We start from the raw sequence: 22,741 nt of genomic DNA, 5'->3' as shown, positions 1-22,741 counted from the left end.
GCTTTATCCTTGGCTGAAGTGACAACAGAACCATGTGGTTTGGTGGGAGCAGAGATGGGCAAAAGTTGCGGCCAATAGCTTTGGCAAGAGACCAGAATGCTCGGCTACCATTAGGGCAGGAAGCAAGTTTTCTACTCTTAGCCTGTTCAAACTCTAGTTTGGACTGATTAATAACTGCTTTACGATTGTTGCGAGCTTTGGTGTAGGCAGAAAATGAAACTGAAGAATTAAAAACAAGCCAATTACGATATGCAACATTCTTCTCTTGAACAGCCTTAGCACATTTATTGGAAAACCAAGGTTTAGATAAAGGACGAGATTTTAAAGTGGAGTGTGGGATAAAGGATTCCATTCCTGCAAGAATTATTTGACTGACACGATCTGAGCAAACGTTGACATCAGAAGTTTTGAAACAGTAATCTGATCAAGGAAAAGAAGAAAAGAAGTCTCGCAGGTCATTTGGCATTCTTGTAATGCCAAGCAACACGAGGTTGGGAATGGCCATGAGATAAAGGTTCCATGGGAGAAGAGACAATCACCAAGTTGTGATCTGAAGTGCCTAAAGGACCTCTCACTTCGACTGTGTACTTAGAAGGGTTGTTTGTGAGAAAAAGATCAAGCGTATTGGCTGTATGATTAGGTATTCTTGTAGGTAAATGAACAATCTGTGCAAGGTCATTAGTAATTGCAAAAGCCTCAGCATCTCGACCTGCTGGGTCGGTGTGACTAGAAAACGGAAGCCGGCTGGAGTTGTCAAATTAAAATCACCAAGGAAAATTACTTCACTGTTAGGAAAGTTGGAATGGAGAAAGTCAAGTTGCAAAGAGAGGAAGTCAAAGAGCTCCAAGTGATTAGTGGAGTTGGGAGAACGTTAGAGACAACAGATGAATTTGACACATTGAGGTAGAGAGATTTTAAGCCAGAGACGATCAAAGAGAGGAGATTCCAAATTGCCAAGTCTCTGACAGGGAATATCAGAACGGACATATGCACAAGTACCACCTTTGAGGCGAAAGGAATCATACAGCGAATAATTTGGACATCTGAGATGAGCAGTAGTTTAATCAACCGATAACTGAGATTCTGTCAGAAAAAGTACATGGGGTTTGGCAGACTGGAAGTGGAAATGGACATCGTTGAGATTAGAATTGAGACCACGTATATTTGTGAAATGAATTAGGAAGTGCTTGGGAGGTTTGGATCTTTTCGCAGATAAGCTTGCTCTATTAGTTTGACAATTCATGGTGTATTCAATAGAATGAAAAAGTGGGTGGGACATGCTGTATAAAGTAATAAAATTTTTGGATGTGGCATACACGTAAGAATATACCCAGATCCTTGACATAACGTGGCCTCGACAATGCTCCCCGCATACACACTACTCGGACTCCCTCCAGTCACTATCTCGCAGAGTAGAGATAGCAAGATTATACACTAGCTGATCCAGAAGCTTCCTAGAGAGTTACCAATAGGTTCAGTCCGGTGTACTAACTAGCGGCCGGCCTGCGAACAGCGTTTTAGAGCTGTACCCTTGAAATGTAAGGAATATTGGATCTCGCCAGGACGTTCATCATAACCTCAAAAGTCATCAATCATACTGCATGATGGAAGAGATAGGGAAGTGTTGACCGGAACTTAGCTGTAGAGACTAAACATGGGTTCCACCACTTCAAGCCCCCAATAAGCAAAAATGGTGGTATTTTACCGGTTGATGAGAGTCATCTACCACCTAGTACTGCCTGGTAACATAGAGGGGTGACATTCCTCCATGTGGTGTGGGCGCCACACCTCGACCCCTGCTTACGTTGGTTCACACCTGGCTGGTCACCCACCACGTACTTGTGGATGGAGGTTATACGAGGATTACTAACAGTCCCACCATCGTGAAGGTGCAAGCAGAGGATTTGGCTGTCACAGACTGTCCGGACCTCGCCGAAATTGGGTCCACTTGACTTGAGTGTCACCCAAATATCAGTTCCATCAGCGTTTTAGACTCCCAGGTAGCAAGTACAGCTTGACTGGCATATCTGAGAGAATGTCTGAGAAACATGTACCGGACCACCGTTTGTTTGCGCGTGTGCATCAAAATTTGGGCGATTATGGATCATTTAGAGGTAACAGGAGTAGTGCGTGCAGGCGACGTTCGACGCGAACTCCTGCCACGGAAGAAAGTGTGTTGAATGCCGTCCAGAATAATCCTACAACCAGCACACGTGCCGTTGCTTCTGCCTTAGGAGTGTCTCGTTGCAGTGTACAGCGTATCTGGCACGACGATTCCTTACGCCCCTTTCATCTCCAAAGGGTTCAGTTACTGCTCCCCCAAGATCATCCTGCACGTGCGGCTTTTGCGCAGTGGTTTCTCCAAGAAAGTGTTCAAGACTTGAATTTTCCAGCCTATGTTTTGTTCACGGATGACGCTTATTTCACTCGGGAAGGCTTATTCAATCAGCACAATGCTCATGTGTGGGCTCACGACAACCCACACGGTGTGCGCCCCCATGCGGCACAACATCGCTTCGCAATAAATGTGTGGGCAGGTATAGTCGGTGACTGCTTAGTCGGTCCATACCTGTTACCATCCCGCATGAACTCCGCTAAATATCGGATCTTTCTTGAACAAGTTCTACCAGGGTTACTTGACGATGTTCCAGCAAATGTGAGACGCAACATTTGGTTTCATCATGACGCGGCGCCTGCCCATTATGGAAGGTGTGTTCGTGACCATTTGAAGAGACGTTTTGGACGTCGATGGATTGGCCGTAGTGGACCCGTTGCCTGGCCCCCACGCTCAACCTGATTTATCGAGCCTTGATTTCTTTCTGTGGCGAGCTTTCAAATCTATCGTGTATGAATCGCCTGTGGGGACGGAAATGGTCTCGTGGCGAGACTCGTCTGCGCTGCTGCTACTGTCAAAGAAACTCCAGGTGTGTTCGACCGTGTCCGCCAATCCATGCTGCGTCGGTGTCACGCATGCATCGCGCCTCATGGTGGAACCTTCGAGCATCTGTTGTAACATCATGAAATGCATCCATCTCGTACTCCATTGTTAATATTATGTCAAATAAATGTTTGCCACTAATTACTGCCTTGTGTAATTTCTGCTTCTTGTGCCGCTGCTACTACTTCCCCGTGATGTTTCTGGTTATGGGTTCCTATGCGATTCACATTCCTTTTAGATGTTACCTACTTCCCCTAAACATTGGTACCAATATTTTTGAGACACCCTGTATATACGTATGTAATAAATTTCATGTTTTATTTTCACTTTGAGTCCTAAATAACACACGCCTTGCTTGCCTAGTTAAGAATTTGCTCTCCCACAATTTGGCGAGAGAATCCTAGAAACTGATTAAGGGGAAACAAAATTACCCTCGAAATCTTGAGAATCTTCTGTGATATATACAGTGTGTAACAGTCAGGTGGCAAAAATGTGGGGCCTTCGTAGGTGTGAGGGCACCTAAGAAAAATCTTCTACAAGATATAATAAGAAAGTGAGTTATAACATAATTATTAAAAATACATAATAAATACATTAAAATTAACCCCCCCTCCACAACGGGATAGATATGATGTGTCGCAGCCTGTGACTAATTGAGTCTATTTATATAATGTGCGGATCTGTAAGGTGGTATATTAATTTCTATTGGATACTCGGTATCTACGTGCCAATGTGTCTATTATATCAGATATTCGCCAGAATTGGCTATCGCACTGAGCAAGCTAAAAACGAGAATGAAGTGATGTGGACGCAACCCGTGTTTTTATAGGAATCAATGATTTGCATAGCGTCTGCTCGGTAAGGTCGTAGGTCGTTTCTACTGGATACTCGGAATTTGCATGCCACTATGCTTATTATGTCAACTATCCGGCAGAGGTGGCTATTCCGCTGAGCAAGCCAAAAAACGAGAATGAAGTGATGTGGTTTCAATCTTTGTTTTTATAGGCATCATCCTAAACGAAGCTCTTCAACGAGTTATTCAGTGGCTGAAGAAGAACAAAATGGCAGTCAATGAAAACAAGTGTGAGCTGATGAGCTTTGCTAATGCACACAAGAAAAACAAACTTAATTTTTCTTATTGTATCAACAACAAGGCAATCAAAAAAGTTAGTACAGCCAAAAATTTAGGTATCTTTATTAAAGAATCATTTTCCTTTGATGTCCATGTCTCTAACATTGTAAAGGCAGCTAGCAAAAAACTAGGTTTCCTGAAAAGAATTAACCGAGACTTCAATCAGTTGGCACTTTTCATCTTTCTTTACAAAATCTATGTTAGGTCAGCCCTAGAATTTGCCTCACAGGTCTGGTCCCCACATGTTGCTTACCAAAAATTAGAAATTGAAAATATTCAAAAGAGAGCAATCCAGTACGTTTGCTTTAAAAGTGGCCTTGAATACTATGAGAAATCCTACCAAGAGTGGTGTGTATTCTTTGGACTCGAAACGCTGGAAAAAAGAAGAGATAAAGCCGACTTACTCCTTCTTAACCAGCTGTTAAATGAATTGCCCTCATCTCGTCTCACAAATAAATTTCAACGCTCCGACAAGAGCGTTAAGCAACCATCCACTGCTGAAACCATCCTATGCGAGAACAAATTATGGATACTACAACTTCTACAACAGGACTGCAAGATCAGTGAACAAAGCAAATATTGAGATATTTGATACCCCCGGACACTTCAAGAGGCAACTGAAATTGCTAACCTCATCCGTTACCTGACTTAAAATAGACTCTTCTTTTAAGTTCTAAGACTCTGATTGTGTGTGAAGAAATACCAGTGCTCTGCCTGTTCACTTAAATAGGACGGATGGGTCCTACTTTTATTTATTTAGTTTTATTTTATCTGTACATTTACTTTTTTTCTTTACTTTGGGAAATGTATACTCCAAGCTTCTGCTTTGAAGCTATGTAATAATTCTTTGTAGCTGCACCCTCAGGCACGTTGTTTGCTGTTTTGTAGCTGTTAATAATAATAATAATAATAATAATAATTACTCTGATGTCTACACACACAAGAACGTGCACGCGCGCGCGTTCTTTTATTATAGTGTTGTTAAAGTAATAATATTCCCTAGAAGGATGGGCATTGGCATGAGCCATCAGAGTTTCTACTGCGGGAGGGGGAGTTCATCCCTGGTGTCCTCCCCCTTCGCCACCCCTCTTTTTCACTCTGGTGGGGCATGGGCCTGCTCCACTGACTTGGGGTCATCTTCCCTATGGACCCCATATCTCTATCTTTCCGCCGCCGTCTTCAGTCTCCCTCCCCCTCTCTAACTTACAACTAGCGTCCGAATCAACTCCAAATTGCTTGAGTCCTACACCCAAAAACTTAACAACATCAAATCGCCCAACTAGTACTCCCTTTGTTTTGGCTGACCCCTATCTACTGCGTGTTTTTTTTTTTTTTTTTTTTTTTTTAGGTCCTTGCAGCTGAAATCTCAGGAAATTAGGTGGCAGGACCTGCCAGAGTAAATAACTATTATAGTGGTGTACCTGGTCTGCCTCCACGGGGCGGAGTGGGGCAACATTGGGTCCCATTAGGGGCCCAGCGTCTAAATGACCAGATGAACAACGGTACACTACACAAATACAAAATCCATATACTTTTAAACTTCTGGCATTGACAGTGTTCTGTTTCACACCCACAATGTATACCACGCGGAGATGGGGTGAACCCCTGGTGCCGTTTGACACTAAACACACTCTACACTCACTCTTACTTTCAGTAGCATTTACTCTACTGCTCATATTCTTCGTTTCATTATGCCATCATTTAGTGTTATCGCACGCCAGTGAACTGTGAAATTCTAGTGCTTATCAGGCAACATCCTCTTAGTTGAATAATCGTATTCTATAGTAAGGAGTAGTGGGTGGTAAAAATCCTTCTCATTCGGTGGTAGTGAGGGGGCTTCCCTCGGATGGGAGGGACACCTTTCCAGTCTAAGGAAACGTAGGAGTACAAGATCTTGCGTGTGGATTCGTACAAACCGTGGAGTTGACACTATTTCTTGCCTTCGTGGGTAACACAGTTGGTAGAACTGCCGTCCTACCAAGACCGAGTGGAAAAGACCTGAGTTCGAGTCCCGTCGATGACGGGAGGAATTTTTATGGTCCTTTTTCACAACGCGGCTGAGTTAGGCGAGGGTAGCGTGATTTTTCTCCCGGAAACTTGGATTTTTTGTCCAGCAAACAGAAAATCGACAACAGAATACACGCAATTTTCAGACAGTATACACCGAGCAATATGGCCTTAGTCTCTGGTGCTCTTAAAAAAATCACCCTATTGCAACTATTATTGCTACTATTTCTTCTCGACAGCGGAACTTACAGAAAGGCATAGAGAATTACAGTTTGTATTTCTTGTAATTAATTTGCCTACATCAGTCTTCCAGGAAAGAAAGTTACTTTAAGGTGTTTTGGAAGATTGCCGTCCAGAAGATAAATTTAATACCACAGAAATTGCTTTTTATATCGATTGTTCCCCACACATTTAAGAGAAAGAAATTTGCCAGCCGAAAAATTAATTTTAATAAAGATGTGCTGTTTTATTGCGGTTCCTTAAAAAAATAAGCCTTCAGCAATTAGGAAAACTCGAATTGCTCTATCGAATTGCGAATTGACCTCAAGTCTTCTAAAGAATGTAGTAAAATCAAAATACCTACCAGTTCTTTGGTGTTACAACAAAAAAGGGCAGACTGTGTAAAATGTACGTGGGCGTATGTACCAAAAAAGATACTTTTCGTCCAGAGCTCAATAAGTTTTTATATGCCATTTAAGTAAATTTCTTTCGGCTGAAAAGCCAACCATCTCTTCCCGGCGGCTTAACTACATTGGGCTAATATGTCCAATGAAGTTAATCCATGTTTCTCAGCACATTCAATAAATGCCTTAAAGAGGGTACCTTCCCGGTAGCCTGGAGGGAGGCCTTCTCAGGCCAATACTCAAAAGCCCCGGCAAACCTCCTCAGCATCCCTCCTCATACACGCCAATAGCATTACTATCATTCTTGTCAAGCTCTTGGAAAGGCTCCTCCTCTACCGGCCTGCAAACCGCTATACGGAAGAGAACCTTGCCTCGCCGCTAGAGTACGGATTTAAACTGGGCTTCAGTACAGAGGATGCGATCCACAGTCTAATCAACCAAGCCACCCATACAAAAAAAAAAAAAAAAATCAAATAATTGTATTAGGGTTACCCGTAATTGATTACACGAACCCGTATTTGTGTGTGCAAATTGCGTGTGTTCTCTAGTCGATTTGTCTATTTTCCTGGATGAAAAAAATCCAGTGTCTGGGGGGTAAAAACCTTGCTATCTACGACTGAGCCGGACTTACTCAGTCACGGAGTGAAAAAAAAAAAAACCATTAAAGTTCCTCGCGTCATCGACGGGATTTGAACCTTAGCCACCAATACATTTTTTTTTCATTTATTTACACGTTTTCATTTATTTATTTCATTATTGCCCAATAGTACTCACTTGTGATCCTAATCGACTTCGCGGGAGCATTTGACCATCTCTGGTGGCCGAGCATAATATGCAGACTCCGCCAGGCCGGTGTCACAGCAATGTATATAACTGTATGGAAGCCTACCTGTCCGACAGGAAAGTACTGATAATCATCAAATTCCAGAGAGTTACCAGAAGGGTTACCCGGAGCTGCCCGCAGCGCTTGGTCCTGGGACCATTCTTCTGGTCTATCATCCTGGACGAGTTCCTGGGAATGGACCTCAGTGGGGTACACTCCCTCGCTTTTGCGGACGATTGGAAATGCTGTTGGAAATCCTGGACTAGGAAATCGCCCAAGCTAACCCGAACATGGGTAGGATAACTGCTAGCACTCCAGGGAGTGCAAGATCAAAGCCAGGGGATCTTGCACTCCCTGGAGTGCAAGATCCGCTGGCACGCTAATCATGGGGGATGGGAATACTGCAGGCGCTAACTGAGCGCAGGATCTTCGGAGAATTGCATCGCTGCTGGCATCCCGCCGGGGCTTGGAATCACCATCTAAGCGCCTCCAATGGAGCTCACACTGGGATACCTGTCCCTGTGAATTTCCAACCCATTTCCCTCTACCCTTCTTCTTTCTTCGCCTACCATTACTAGGTGGACTCTACTCTATGCTCCACCTGTATTTTATCCTTGCATTCTGACCCTCCTTGACTATATTGTCCATGCTCTTTTCTAATAAACTTTTTTTTTTCACTTAGCTTCTGTTAGGAAGATCAGACGACCCTGGCAGAGGCTAGCCAGAGAATAATCCCTATTGACATGACGTGGGGTCCCAACAGGGGCCCTGCGACCAATTGCCAGAAGAACAACCGAACAACATACCACCACACTGCACACCACTCACACTTTTGCCATAGGCGCCTCCGTAGCCAGGTGGGAAGGAGCAGCAGTGCGTAGCACACGCTTCTTGATTAGACTGGGGTTCGAGCCCGTCACCACCAAATACGGAGGATGCGGAAAGGTCAGGGAATGACCACCGCATATCCCCGAGCAATATGGCCTTAGTTGCTAATGCTCCTAAAAACCAAATAACAAACAACAAACTTTTGCCATCTACAGTCTGTAATCTTCACAAGAGTACTAACGGTGCAGTTGTGGGAAACCACCGGCGGCACCTTACCCTCAACACTATGTTCACTATGGACTAATAAGTGTTGCCCCTTCGGAGACGTTATTTTTGAAAAAAAAAAAAAAAAAAAAAATGGAAATTCCTTGACTGTCCTTTGGTTTTTGGATCGTTGCGGTGAATCCAGGATTGATTCAAGGGTGGAGAGGTATAACGTTTCTGGCAGTCAGAAATTCAAGAACTGCGGGTTATCTGAACTGTGTTCAAAGATACTTCCATTTCAAACAATTTAACTTAAAAACCAATTATTGGGCACATATTTAACTAGAAATCATTAACTCTATAAAGAAACTAGAGAAATATTGCACTTTGCTGCGCCACATAGCTCTGAGCTTATGAACTTTAAATAAATAAATAAATATATATATATATATATATATATATATATATAGGGTGATTCACTACCAGTGCGACAAACTTGCAGGAGGTGTAGGGGGCACAAAGACGAATCGGAATCACATAGCATTGCAGGGTCCGAAATACCTTCGTCATGCGGTAGAGGACGTTGAACGGGAGGTCGCGTGAACAGCGATCCCGCTGGAAGTCAGCATTTTCGAACCGTTTCTGTTGAAGAAACCAAGTAGCAAAAGCCCTCCGGAGTGGATAATCCGCAGGCTCCAATGATTGGACGCGTTGCAGATGGTATGAACTCATTTGGTTTGTTGACAATATCCTCCATACAGTGGATTGGGAAATACCCAATCGTTGGCCTATCGCTCGAGTACTCGTACTCGGATTGCCTTCTGCAAGACGTAGGACATTCTCCTCATTGTCTGGCGTCCTCGTCGTGCGAAAATCGTATGATGAGGAGCACGCCTGTGCTTGAAACGTTCCTAGTACAAGCGCAGAGCGGCGCGCCCGTTACAGTCCGCAGCTCCATACGCGAGGTGCATGTCAGCCAGTTCAACGTCCTCTACCACATGACGAGGGCATTTCGGACCCTGCAATGCTATGTAATTCCGATTCGTCTTTGTGCCCCCTATACCTCCTGCAAGTTTGTCGCACTGGTAGTGAGTCACCCTGTATATATATATATATATATATATATATATATATATATATATTGCATATTAATGTTATCAAAGAGAACAAACTCTTTTACCCAAATGTATTATGTCAGTAAATTGCGTTTGTTCTGTGGTCGGCTTCCTGTTGGTCGAAAAAAATCTTTGGTATCCCCGCTCAAGACCGACTAACTGAGCCTCAGTGTGAAAAAGACTCTCGCGTCATTGAGGAGATTCAAAGCTAGATCTATTTTCCACACGGATTCTATAAGATAATTATAATCATTGTGCTATCCACGAGGACTTGAGGTTATGATCTTAAAGGCATTACTTTTCAGTCCGTACAATGGAATTGGTGAAGCAAGGCAGCGGAACTCTTGCCTTATCTTTATTGACACAAAACGAGAACACCTCACAAAAGCAGTTTTTACCTTCTAACGTAACATTAGACGGTAATCGATTCTGTTAAGATGTATTGCCGTTAAGATGTAAATCAAAGCTAGCCAACTGTGAATGATGCTGAAGGGTTTTCCGTAGTCCGATGGTTTAGCATTCTCGGCGAAACTTGTGAAGTATAACAAATGTAAATTCTGTTTCCAAACCGGTTTCCATGAATGTTGAGAAGTTGTACCAAGCAGTAATGAGAATATTGACAGCATTTATTTCAAGCGGAGATAACAAGTGAACTAGAATTATTTTCATTTAATAATTAACATTATTATTTATTATAAACTCTTCCTTATCTGCGAGTCCAAACGAAAAGAATTAAGAAGTTAATTTTAAAAAAAGATGACGGAGAAGAGAAAGAGACTTCTCTGACTTTTCAAAGGCTTTCTTTAATGGGCTTTTTTTCACTCTGTGGCTGAGTTAGTCGGTCTCAGGCGTAGATAGCAAGGTTCGCCCCCCCACAGAAACTGGGTTTTTTTCGTACAGCAAAACAGGCAAATCGACCAGAGAAACACCCAATTTATAGACACAAATGCGTGTTTATGTAACCAATTACGGGTAAACCTAATATAAATATTTTGAATTTTTTATTCAAAGGCTTTACAATTATATGAAAGCTTTTTCTGTATAAATTCAGTTTGCTATTTGAATCAGCACGATAAACTGAATTTATATACAATATAAATTCTCCGTGTACTGAGACACTAAATGAAAAAAAAAATAAATAAAAATGGTTAGAAATTTTTATATATCGAGTGGACGTCAATCCTACCAGTAACTCTGGGACAGTGGTTCCCAACTACTGAGATCCACGGCCCCTTTCAAAAATCAAAATAAGTTGGCGGACCCCTATTATACATATGCTTATATATATATTACCCGCAAAGTGTAGAATCCAGGCATTGTATAGAATGCCTAGGTAACGTATAGAATGCTTGGCAAAGTATGAAATAAACTTTTATTTATGGTCCTGTACCATTATTAAGTGAATCACAGTTTAGACTTATACAAAGCCATACTGCGGGGAAATACTGCTCGTCATATCTCGCTGTTCAAATGAATATACACCTGTCATAAATACTAATAAATATAATGTTATATTTATTAGTATTTATGACAGGTGTATATTCATTTGAACAGCGAGATATGACGAGCAGTATTTCCCCGCAGTATGGCTTTGTATAAAAGTCTAAACTGTGATTCACATATTAATGGTACAGGACCATAAATAAAAGTTTATTTCATACTTTGCCTAGGCATTCTATACAATGTCTGGATTCTACACTTTGCCGGTAACATATATATACATATTTATTTATTTTTATTTTATTTTATTTTTTAATTTTTTTTATTTACCAGTTGGTACCACCGGTTTGGGCTCCCGGGTGGTACGGGATTTGCTGGCATCCACTGGAATTGATTTTTCCTCCAGTGGATGCGGGATTTTTACCTTTTCACTTTCGTTTGACAGTGCGCGTTTGTTGTGGCCCACCTCCTCGTGGCGTGGACGGGTACTAGGGAGCGCCATCCTGGTGATCGCTGCTCTCTAGTAGCTAAGTGGCCAGATACAACAAAACAACAGAACAAGACACACACACTTCGCTCACATAACACCATACTTGTATCTGGCCATTTCATAGGCTCTGTACTCATCACAGTGTTCCATGGCGGAGTTGAACTACGTTTAGGTGCCGCCGTACATAAGACACAACACATGTCCACACATGTGTATATGTGCATTAACACTGGGTTTCTGAAAAGAAAATTCAAAGTTTTATGTTTAAAACAACTCAACTGTATTCTTATTTTTACATAAATATATAATAACTTTATTTACCGTCAATTTGCTGTACACAGAACGAATAATTTAACCAGTTCTAGAAGATCCGTTTCGCGGAACCCCTTTTTTGTGCTACCCGCGCAGACAGTGGAAGATTATAAAAAACGTTGGGTTGTCTGACAAATCCCCATTTACACTGAATTGGGAGAACCAGCATGTGACGAAAACACGATGAAAACAACTCGCCACACTGTTATACTGCCACCACTAGCCTGCATCGTTGACACTTGCAGGATGGGTTTATGGATATCTTCCAGAAGTCTGTGGGATCCAGATGTTGCTCAGTTGTGTCCATGATTCTAGTGGAGAAACGGTTGGATGCTAATCAACTGGCACCCAATTGTGAGATGTGATCGGAAATTATTTCCGATCACATCCCTTTCTGACTGCAGTGTATCCATCTGTGAATGAGTTCTTCCAATAGAACGAATAATTTAACCAGTTCTAGAAGATCCGTTTCGGGAACCCCTTTTAAAATAGACCAGAATTGTACAGAACTGGTTTCATGAAATCAGAGTGAATTAATCCTACTGCGGTAACTCCTCCCTTCCCCCGAAGTCACCATATCTCACTACAGTTGAGCAGCATTTGTGGAGTGAGGTTGAAGAAGCCCTTCAGAGTAGAGACTTGCAGCCATCCAATTTTCAACAACTGTGGGAAGCAATTGAGTCAATATGCATGTTTTCGGTACATCTTTTCTGCGTCACAACGGGCAAACGTGGTACTATTCATTGTTCATTAAGATTATTACTAATCTCAGTGGAATAATCCTTCCCTAACTATATTTGTTATTCATTTTTTATAAGATACACCTACTAAAGTGGATAGCTATATTAGATACGATTTAAGTACGATTTAACTACAATTTATTAAGTACGAAATTCTCCACAAATATCCTAAAGAAAATTGGAAACCGGTGCAATTTATACATAAAACTCAGCTTTAATTTGCGCTTAGAAGTGTCACTGCTTCTGAAATTTGACTGAAAATTGCAGTAATAATTGTAAAATTCCTAGGAAAGTTATTCGCTATCAGATGGTTATGAGCAGGTTGAACGTTGCTCAGCCATGGTTACTCGCATTTATAGTATGTTTTCTGCTCAATCCAGTATGTTCTATTCTGGCTGACATTTGCGCAGCAAGCACGATGTGCGTCAGTTAACCAGCACGTTTGTTTCTGTGCGGTTGGGTGTGGATAACGAATTAAACCGCTTTAAAGTTTTCTCTTTGAAAGAAACATGCGAGATAAAGTTCTGGGGAGTTCTCGAATTGATTCAGGAAAGCGGACAGCCAGTTATTCATTGCAGATCAAGGTTCCCCCTATCGGGACCGGCACTTGTAATCAAGAGGCTGAAAAGGAATTATTCAGTATTTGGAACAACCTTGGAGAACTTACACCTTGCGGAAATTTCAATATAGCAAATCTCTCTCTCCACCTACAATTAAATGGCGAAGACTCAGAGGAAATGTCATGGTTTTGAGCATACGAAAAAGCCCCGTTGAAAACGTGAAGGACGAACGTGTTCTGTACCGGCGTGACCGGTTCCGTATGAAATATGATTTCCTCTTCCCGTGTTTGCTGATAACCAAGATACTGAAGTCCCGTTGTGCTGCGCATTCCATACGCATTCGTCGGTGACCAGTTCGTTAGGACATTTTGGACAGCGTTACTTTGTTGTATGAACAAAAAAGGGAAAAAATGTAAAATTCGCGTTCTTAACGTTATGAACTCGATTTTTTGAGGCAGTGAGAAATAAAAATGGTACTCTAAGATGCGAATTAATAACTCATTCAAAAGTTGACATTGACATTTTATCGAGAACCGGAACTTGTAATCAGGAATCAGGCACTTTTAAATTATACTTTACCAATGTTTTGTTTTCTTTTATACTTTTTGCAGGGTAGGTCACCAATTATAGCAGTCGCAGAAATTTATTTTAAATAAAATTAAACTTATTTATATTTGCACGATTCAAATTAATATATATATATATATATATACACACACAACTATTGGCTCTCAGTGGTATCATTGAGTCATTAAATATTTTGTAGCTGTTGCAGTAACAATGCAGTTAAAGGTCAGAATTAGAGGGTGTAATTATATGGCTGACGAATTTGTTATAAGCATAAATTCAAGAAGAGTTTAAGTCAAGTTTAATTTAAGAAAGTAATCACCGGCCTCTTGTGCATTGACTCGCCCAGGAAGGCCGAGACTACTTTGAGAGGATGTGCACGTCAAGTACTTTGTAAATAAAGTACTTGACGTGCACATCCTCTCAAACCTTATTTTCTAGAAGATTTTCCTATTAACGTGTTTGATAAACTGTTTGCATTCAAGCGTTGTGCATGATGACTAGCTGAAAACACTCTGTAGGTTTCTTTTTCTCAATGGAATATGAATGTCGCGTACCTGTAGTCACATGACATGGCAGATTGCAGCTGACTATACAGACTTTGCTACGCGACATACACAATTGTCTTGCGCCACCCGATGGTAGCAAATAGTGTGGAAAGGAGGACGTCGGATAGGGATATATATATATAAAGAGAAACAAAGAGAATTAAAAAAGCTGATAAACCGAACAGTAGATCTACCTTTGAAATGATGCATAAATTAGACCTAAACATTGAAATTTGTTTTCAGTTATAAACTTTTAAACATAAAACTTGCTTTCCTGACTTCATAACGCAGTTCTGTGTAAATCACCAGTACTGAGGTAGGTGGCTGTAGATAAGATTCTCAGTAATGATTGACACATGGGCACAACGTACGATTACTAGTAAATGTGGACGAATGTTGTACAGGAAAAGTGTTTTTTTTTTTTTTTTTTAGACTTGATGCTTGACAGGCTGTTGATTCTGTCGTATTGAATCGTCTGTTTGGGTCGATTATGGCGACCTTCTTTGTACGAGAGCTCTGCTCTCGATTGTTACAAGTGCTGATTTTAACGATTGCAAAATGGCTGCATGCAGAAGCGAGGCGACATGCATCGCCTCAATTTATGTCCCTCCCATTTTCTTTGTTACACTGAATTTGTAGATGTACATAGATACTGAGTAATCATTGCGCAGTAAATACTTGGTGTTTTTGTTCTTGTTTGCCTTCAAGCGTCACTTTATTGTGCCTGTAAACTGCGTGTATTGCGTAGTTGGTTTGGATGTTTCGCAGGATTGAAAAGATCGAGTTTCTGGGTGAAGGGAGGGAAGACTGTGCCACCAATTTCTGAGACCTAATTCTGCCACGACATGAAAAAATCCATAATAGTTCCCTCGTCTTGACCGGATTCGAAACAATGCTCTTCCATAAGACTAGTAATCGTAACCATTGCGCGAGAATCCATTATGGCTTACAAGATGCGGAAGCTATGGTGACTTAGTAGGCAGTATCCCTGGCATTTTCGAAACTTGAACACTGTGAAAAAATAATTGAATTACAGACAGTCGCAGTAACAGCGGTCCGTACAACTAGTCGCGTTGTTTATATGGCAGATGTTTGAGCATTAGCTCAACGGAGGAAAGTAGTCTATTATTGGATAACGTCTGAATCGGGATGTCTCAATTTTTGTTTTTGATGTGAAAACATCTTTGGCTGCACCTACTAAATTTCATACTGAAGTAAAACCAATTTGTCACGATTTTGCGACACGTCATTTCCGTGTCGAAAAATCGTGACAGAATAGTGAATTCCAAGGGGATGAAAGAGGTGTCAGTGATGCAAATGATGCCATTACCATTTTGAATGGAAATGACGATTTTGTCGAGTTGAATTCATGCGACAAGGCATGAATGGTGCTACAAATCAATGTCTGTCGTTTATCCGGAGTTATTTTCTTGTAACACGTGAATGTTTGTGAATTTGAAGCTTGATGTTCCCCGAAGCCTAGCCAGCGCAGATACACTGACTTGTCGATCATTGTGATGGTGTCTTCTTTGTTCTCGCCCAAAGGATCTTTGGGAGCTTTATTTAGCCACAGAAAAATGTGAGCTTGTGGATTACCGCGATGTTGAAATTCTATGCGCTTGAAAAAGTTGACCACATAAAATGGGACAAACGGGTTATAACGTTTCGACTGCAATATCTTCATAATTACATCCACAATATTTTTGAAGTGTATTACACAAGTTACGGCATGGTGTAAATGAACAGCGTCTTCATTCACTAGCGTCGCCTTCTTCATGAGGTCATTGTCGCTAGCATCGTCCTCACTAATATCACGTCCCTTGTTTGGTAACTTGTACAATACTGAAGCAAGCGTGGCCAACTGATTTCATTGGAACTCAGAGTCAAGAACATTGTAGGTTTACCGAGCTGTCTAATCATAGCGAATAGATCGCGCTTGCGTTATGCTCAGTGAAGAGTAAAGTGTGTTCGTGTCTAACGGAACAAGGGTTTTACCCCCCCCCCCCGATCTCCACATATTGTACATTGTTGTGTGTCACAGTTCACTGTTAAGGCTTTTTTTTTTTTTTTTTTTTTTTTTAGGAGCATTAGCAACTAAGGCCATATTGCTCCGGGGATATGCGATGGTCATTCCCTGACATTTCCGTATTTGGTGGATCACGGGCTCGAACCACCGGTCTAATCAAGAAGCATGTGCTACTCACTGCTGCTCCTGCCCACCTGGCTTAAAAGTGTGTGGGTTCTGGGAGGTGTAGTGTTGTACCGTTGTTCATCTGGCCATTTAGCCGTTGGGCCCCAGTTGGGATCCACCGTTTCCACACTTAACCCCGCTAAGGCAGACCAGATACCCAGTCGTTTTACATTTACTCTGGCAGGGGCGCCTCCGTAGCCAGGTGGGAAGGAGCGGCAGTGCGTAGAACACGCTTCTTGATTAGACCGGGGTTCGAGCCCGTCACCACCAAATACGGAGGATGCGGAAAGGTCAGGGAATGACCACCGCATATCCCGGAGCAATATGGCCTTAGTTGCTAATGCTCCTAAAAACCAAATAACAAATAACAAATAACTCTGGCAGGTCCTGCTACCTAGTTTCCTGAGATTTCGTTGAGCCCAGCAGTATTTTTAGGTCGAGTTTGGAATTGTCCTTAGGAAGGTCAAATTGTTTTCGATATAGCTGTTAATGTATTCTTTGGATTGAACTTGCTGGCTGGTCAGTTTTATATCTCTATGTATTTGAAAGTCACCATCAAAGAGTCTCTCGTTCACAATCTCATTACCATCACGGGCCATGGTGCCTTCAAAGCACAAGAGGTGTTTTCTAGGCGGAGGACTCTTATTGCTATTCATCACAACTAAAGCCAGTAACTGAATGAAACAACTCAACATAATTGAACAGAAACATTCAAACGGAAAGATTGAGCTAACCGCACTAAGGACCTTCTGCAACAGGACCAGGACCGGACACAGAATCGACGCAGTCGATTCTGTGTCATTTTGGTTTCATTAGACGCGGTAGCAAAGTTAGGGAGAGGGTGGGGAGACTGAAGACTAGGGGGTAAGACAGAGATGGGGTAATAGAGAAGACGACCCCAGATGGTCATTGAAGCATGTCCATGTCCCACCAGAGGGAAGAAAATGGTTTGGCGAGGAGGGGAAGAGACAATAGACTTCTCCTTCCCCCACCCAGGAAGTAGGATGAAAGTACCATGCAAGAGTGCACTGGTATGGGGAGGCTAATGGCCTTGGCAGCAAGCTGCAGCAATAGTCATGTCCGGTATGTTTGCCTCCGCGTCTAATGAAACCAAAATGAAACTACACTCAAAAACAATTATGTAACAACCCTACTACCATTCGGCCTACTCCCTTTCAGCATAAATTATAGTAACTTTTTTTTTTTTTTTTTTTTCAGGTCCTAGTCAATGAAATCTCAGGAAATTAGGTGGCAGGACCTGTCAGAGTAAATATAACTATACTGGGTGTATCTGGTCTGCCTCCACGGGGCCAAGTGTGGGCAACGGTGGGTCCCATTAGGGCCCAACGGCTAAAAGGCCGATGAACAACGGCACAAAACATTACACATCACAATATCCATACACTTTTAAATCTCTGGCCTTTACAGTGTACTGTATCACACGACAATGTGTACTACATGGAGATGGGGGAACCCCTGGTGCAGTTTTAGCCGAAAACACTTTACTTTAATTGCTACGTAAAGGACATGATAAGGAGTAACACCGCGCCGGTCAGTTCATCTGAGCTCGCTCTTTGCCGTCATGAACGGAATTATAGCAACGGTCACACGTAAATTCTCTCTGAACGTTCTGAATTGTCCAAGAAAAATGCTGGGAAAGGAGAATTCCTCTGCGTGTTCGCCAAACAGTAAGCTCTGCGGTACGTTAGTTTCTCCTCGGGTTATTCTAAGAATATTTATCGCTCCACAACAACGTTTGCTGTTGGGCGATGAGACTTTCCTCGGTCGGAACCGATTCGTTTATGTCGTCTTTAGCCTAATTGATTTCCATGTGACTATCATCAAAGAATGACTGATATATCGTGATTTGATACATTTGATAGAGAGTCTACCAAATATCGAAGCCACGCTTTAATCATTCGCGCTCTTACTAACTTGAACAAATATCTGGACTTCTGTATTTTCTTGCGTTTTATATGCATAAATAAGGCTCCTGAGTCAATCTCCCTAGCAAGCGATGGACAATCATGTTGACTGAAACAGGCACATTGATCACTTTACCCAGAATGCCATATTGTCCGTATGCGTGTCTCAGGTGCCTTATTTGCATGAACGGTAAGCGAGGAGAAATAAGCCTTTCTGTCACTAAATCCAACTTCGGTAAATGCAAAGGAATTTCTGGGTAGACAAAGCCGTTCGACTTAGCGCTGGAATGGTGTTGTTCTTAAGTGGTCCTCTGCAGCTATTACATATAAGGATCCCGTCGACGTATCCCAGTGCGTCCAAAATATTAGACGATCGCAAATGTAGCATACAGAACAAAAATCATTTTTCATAAATAACCTACCAAACTCCGATGCACGTTCTTATGTTAATAGCAGTCGGTGTAAATTAAAGTACCTTGATCATTTAAACTCATCTGCTCCTCAATTGGAGAAATGTTCCGTTGTACATAATTAATACTCACTTCGGCTACATTATTGTTAGATGGAATGGCATTGCTGGTTAAAGGCTATAACAGTGTGGCGTTCAGTCCCTTTCACTACTCAGAAAATTATTGATGTGAAAACATCTATAGCGGCGCCTAACAATAAAATGTAACGAAAATGCGGATTGTAACAATAACAGATGGCTATAATCAAGTGGGTAATTAGGCTTGGATTTCGCTAACCTCTTCCAAACGTAGTGGGCGCGTGCATAAAACATCGTTCATACTGAACTTTTCGGATTGAAACATGACGCTAATGGCACAAACGTTGATTCGGTATAGTAAGTTGCTGGACTTACATCGTTCATGACTTCGGTTCTAGCTGTTCGATTTTAAAACGGTTCTGATTTTCGTCAAAGATGTTTTATGTGAAAACATCTTTCGCGCGTACATGATATACACGCGGTTTTTTATTTTATCTTGCTCTATAACGTTTAAAGTTTGTAATGAATCGCACACTCCACAGAGACATAAATTATAACAACCAAAATATTAGATTTAGAAATCTGATAAATTGAGCTGATTTTTCAAGTAAAAGATAGAAGTATGTATCTGTGTGACATATACTACGCTGTCCTAAAATATTTTACCATATTGTAAAATTAGATACTTTTCTTTTTGAACGTAATGTCCTTTGAATTTACCAAAATGGCGTCAAAGAGAACAAATGTTTGTGCCCTAATATCGGATACAATCTCATACTAGATAAAATGCAACGAATGTAATTTGTTCCGTCGTCGTGAAGATTGCGCAGAACAGCGAGAAAGGTACAGGTTTTATGTATGACGTGGGGTTTTATTAAGAGAGCCTGTCGAAAGTTGTGTTTTGATAAATTAAATTAACTAAACTATACTATTTACTATGTTTAAAGAGCGCATGTTCAGGAATAAGCTAACACAATTGCAAGTTCAGACACGTTGTCTGGTACCTGCGAAGTGGCCTTAAGTTTCGTGCTGTTAGTGAACCGTTTTGTGAGCGGCATAATGGAAGGTTTGAAGATTGAAAAACATTTTGTTATACGCCATTGTGTTCTACCTGATATGAGTACTACAAAGACTGTGAGAGAAATGTAAGAGGTTTATGGAGATAAGTGTTAGGGAGAAAACTGCAGGTTTCAAGTGGCACAAATGTATTGTAGCTTAAAAAGCCACAATGATCGTTCTCAAAGACTTATCACGAAATGGCTTCCAGAAGTGTTTCTATGAGTAGGTTCATCGGTGGCGCAAGTCATACACTTTAAAAAAGAGTTTTCAAAAACGAGAGAGAGAGAGAGAGAGAGAGAGCAACGTCAGACTTCAGCGAAAGATTAAAATTAAGGTCTGTCCATTCCGCGAATTAAATGATCAAGCAATCATCTATCTCTTTATGGAGCTGAAATAATGTGATCTGCTGCACTTAAAAACTAGTACAGTATTCAACTATAAATGATGGTGACGTAATCTCCTCATTTGCACTTTTATGCCATTAACAGAATTACTGATCACGCGAGAGAATTTGAAAAGAGAGTTTTGTTGTTTTGCCCACCTCTACAATACCAACAATATGCTTAATGAGCGCATGTTCAAGCTTTGTTCACATTCAGCTATCCGCTGACTGAAGGAAAATTTGCTCACATCCGCCCCTGCAACAATCCTTCCTCAGGTTTGAATACAGGGTGTCTCAAAAAATATTGGTATAAACGTTTAGGGGAGGTATGTAACATCTAAAGGAATGTGAATCGCATAGGTACCCATAACTGGAAACGTCACCCTAAGTCGGTACACGGCGCTGTTTATCAGTTCGCGAGTGGGGATATTTCTGGTTTACTCATTCAAGCAGTAGTGGCCGCACGAAGAGCATGCATCGATATACGAACTGTGAGCTGGCAGACATGCACCTAGTGTATGGATTAGCAGAGGGCCCACACGGTGTGCGCCCCCATGCTGCACAACATCGCTTCGCAATAAATGTGTGGGCAGTTATGGTCGGTGACTGCTTAGTCGGCCCATTCTTGTTACCATCCCGCATAAACTCCGCTAAATATCGGATCTTTCTTGAACAAGTTCTACCAGGGTTACTTGACGATGTTCCAGAAAATGTGAGACGCAACATTTGGTTTCAACATGACGGGGCGCCTGCCCATTTTGGAAGGTGTGTTCGTGACCATTTGAACAGGCGTTTTGGGCGTCGATGGATTGGCCATGGTGGACCCGTTGCCTGGCCCCCACGCTCACCTGATTTATCGAGCCTTGATTTCTTTCTGTGGGGGACCCTCAAATCTATCGTGTATGAATCGCCTGTGGAGACGGAAATGGATCTAGTGGCGAGACTCGTCTGCGCTACTGCTACTGTCAAAGAAACTCCAGGTGTGTTCGACCGTGTCCGCCAATCCATGCTGCGTCGGTGTCACGCATGCATCACGTCTCATGGTGGAACCTTCGAGCATCTGTTGTAACATCATGAAATGCATCCATCTCGTACTCCATTGTTAATATTATGTTAAATAAATGTTTGCCACTAATTACTGTCTTGTGTAATTTCTGCTTCTTGTGCCGCTGCTACTACTTCCCCGTGACGTTTCTGGTTATGGGTTCCTATGCGATTCACATTCCTTTAGATGTTACCTACCTCCCCTAAACGTTTGTACCAATATTTTTGAGACACCCTGTATATGTCTGCTCCTGTGTAGAAGATTAACGAGATTAGTGAGTGGGACAGAAGGATGATCTTCGTTGGAAAGGCTTCAGTTCTGAAAACCGCATCGTCTGAAGATTGGGTACTTGCAAGATCTGACTGAGGTGTTTAACGCCTTGAATGGATTGAGTAAACTCATTACTGAAGAAATCTTTCCTCTTGCTTAGCCTACACACAGGAGCGGACATATATTTAAACGCAGGAAGGATTGTTGCAGGGGGCGGATGTGATCAAAATTTCCTTCAGCCAGCGGTTAGTTGAATGTGAACAAAATTGATTTTGTAGAGGTGGGTAAAAAAAAAAAAAAAACTCTCATATTAGGGGTCGCCCAAAACAGAACTTATAAGCTGCTGTGTATTATGTTCATAAATTGTATGTTTCTGTAATCGATTTGCCTGTTTCATGGACGAGAAACCCGTGTTCGGGAAGGGGCCCTTGCTGTCCATACCTGAGACCGACCAACTCTGCTGCCACATAGTAAAAAAAGCTGATAAAAAGTCCATTTTCCATTACTAATAGGAGTACTCTAGATGGTAATTAAATTAATCCAATATATTTGTTTGTTAATTAATATCTTTAGCAAGTCTCTAGTCTGTCACCCTTAGTACAACTTGTATAAACACCCAAGGGGTTGTAGCCCTTTTGTAGCCCTTAATAGAAATCCAGCAGAAGTAATATAACGGTGGAGCAGACAGTTCGCCAGAGGAATCTCATAACTCAGAAAACCTGCATCAATCCGGGGATTACTTTCATCGTAGTTTCCGCTGCGGCCGCTATTATTTCCTCATTAATTGCGGAGTCCTCCCACTGTTTTTTCCTTTTGTGTGTCAGTACTGCATGACACAGTTTCATGCATGCCCGTATTTGTGACACGGAAGTGAGAACCTCCCACATTTCACGAGACGCATCTGAAGAGGACACAATGACCCAACGAATTGTGAAGTCAAGCAAATATTTCGCTGTTTCATGGCGGAGTGGGACTGAATTCTCCAGATAAATGCAGTTCACGAGACAATCCCCCTCGGCGGTGGTGTAGGTGAGAGTGTCTTATAGTCGAACTTG

The 22,741-nt window shown here is 41.8% G+C and overlaps 1 protein-coding gene across 3 annotated transcripts in view; it reads left to right on the top strand.

The window, feature by feature from the left end:
* Window positions 1–22,741, top strand: part of LOC150077377 (uncharacterized) — a 93,699-nt gene that overhangs the window by 34,127 nt on the left and 36,831 nt on the right. The window lies entirely within an intron of this gene.

Source organism: Mastigoproctus giganteus, chromosome 12, assembly GCF_048544385.1.
Source record: "Mastigoproctus giganteus isolate SK-2022 chromosome 12, ASM4854438v1, whole genome shotgun sequence".
In the NCBI taxonomy this organism is placed as follows: Eukaryota; Metazoa; Arthropoda; class Arachnida; order Uropygi; family Thelyphonidae; genus Mastigoproctus; species Mastigoproctus giganteus.
Note: the sequence above shows the minus strand (reverse complement) of the source record. Positions and strands in the feature narration are given on the sequence as shown.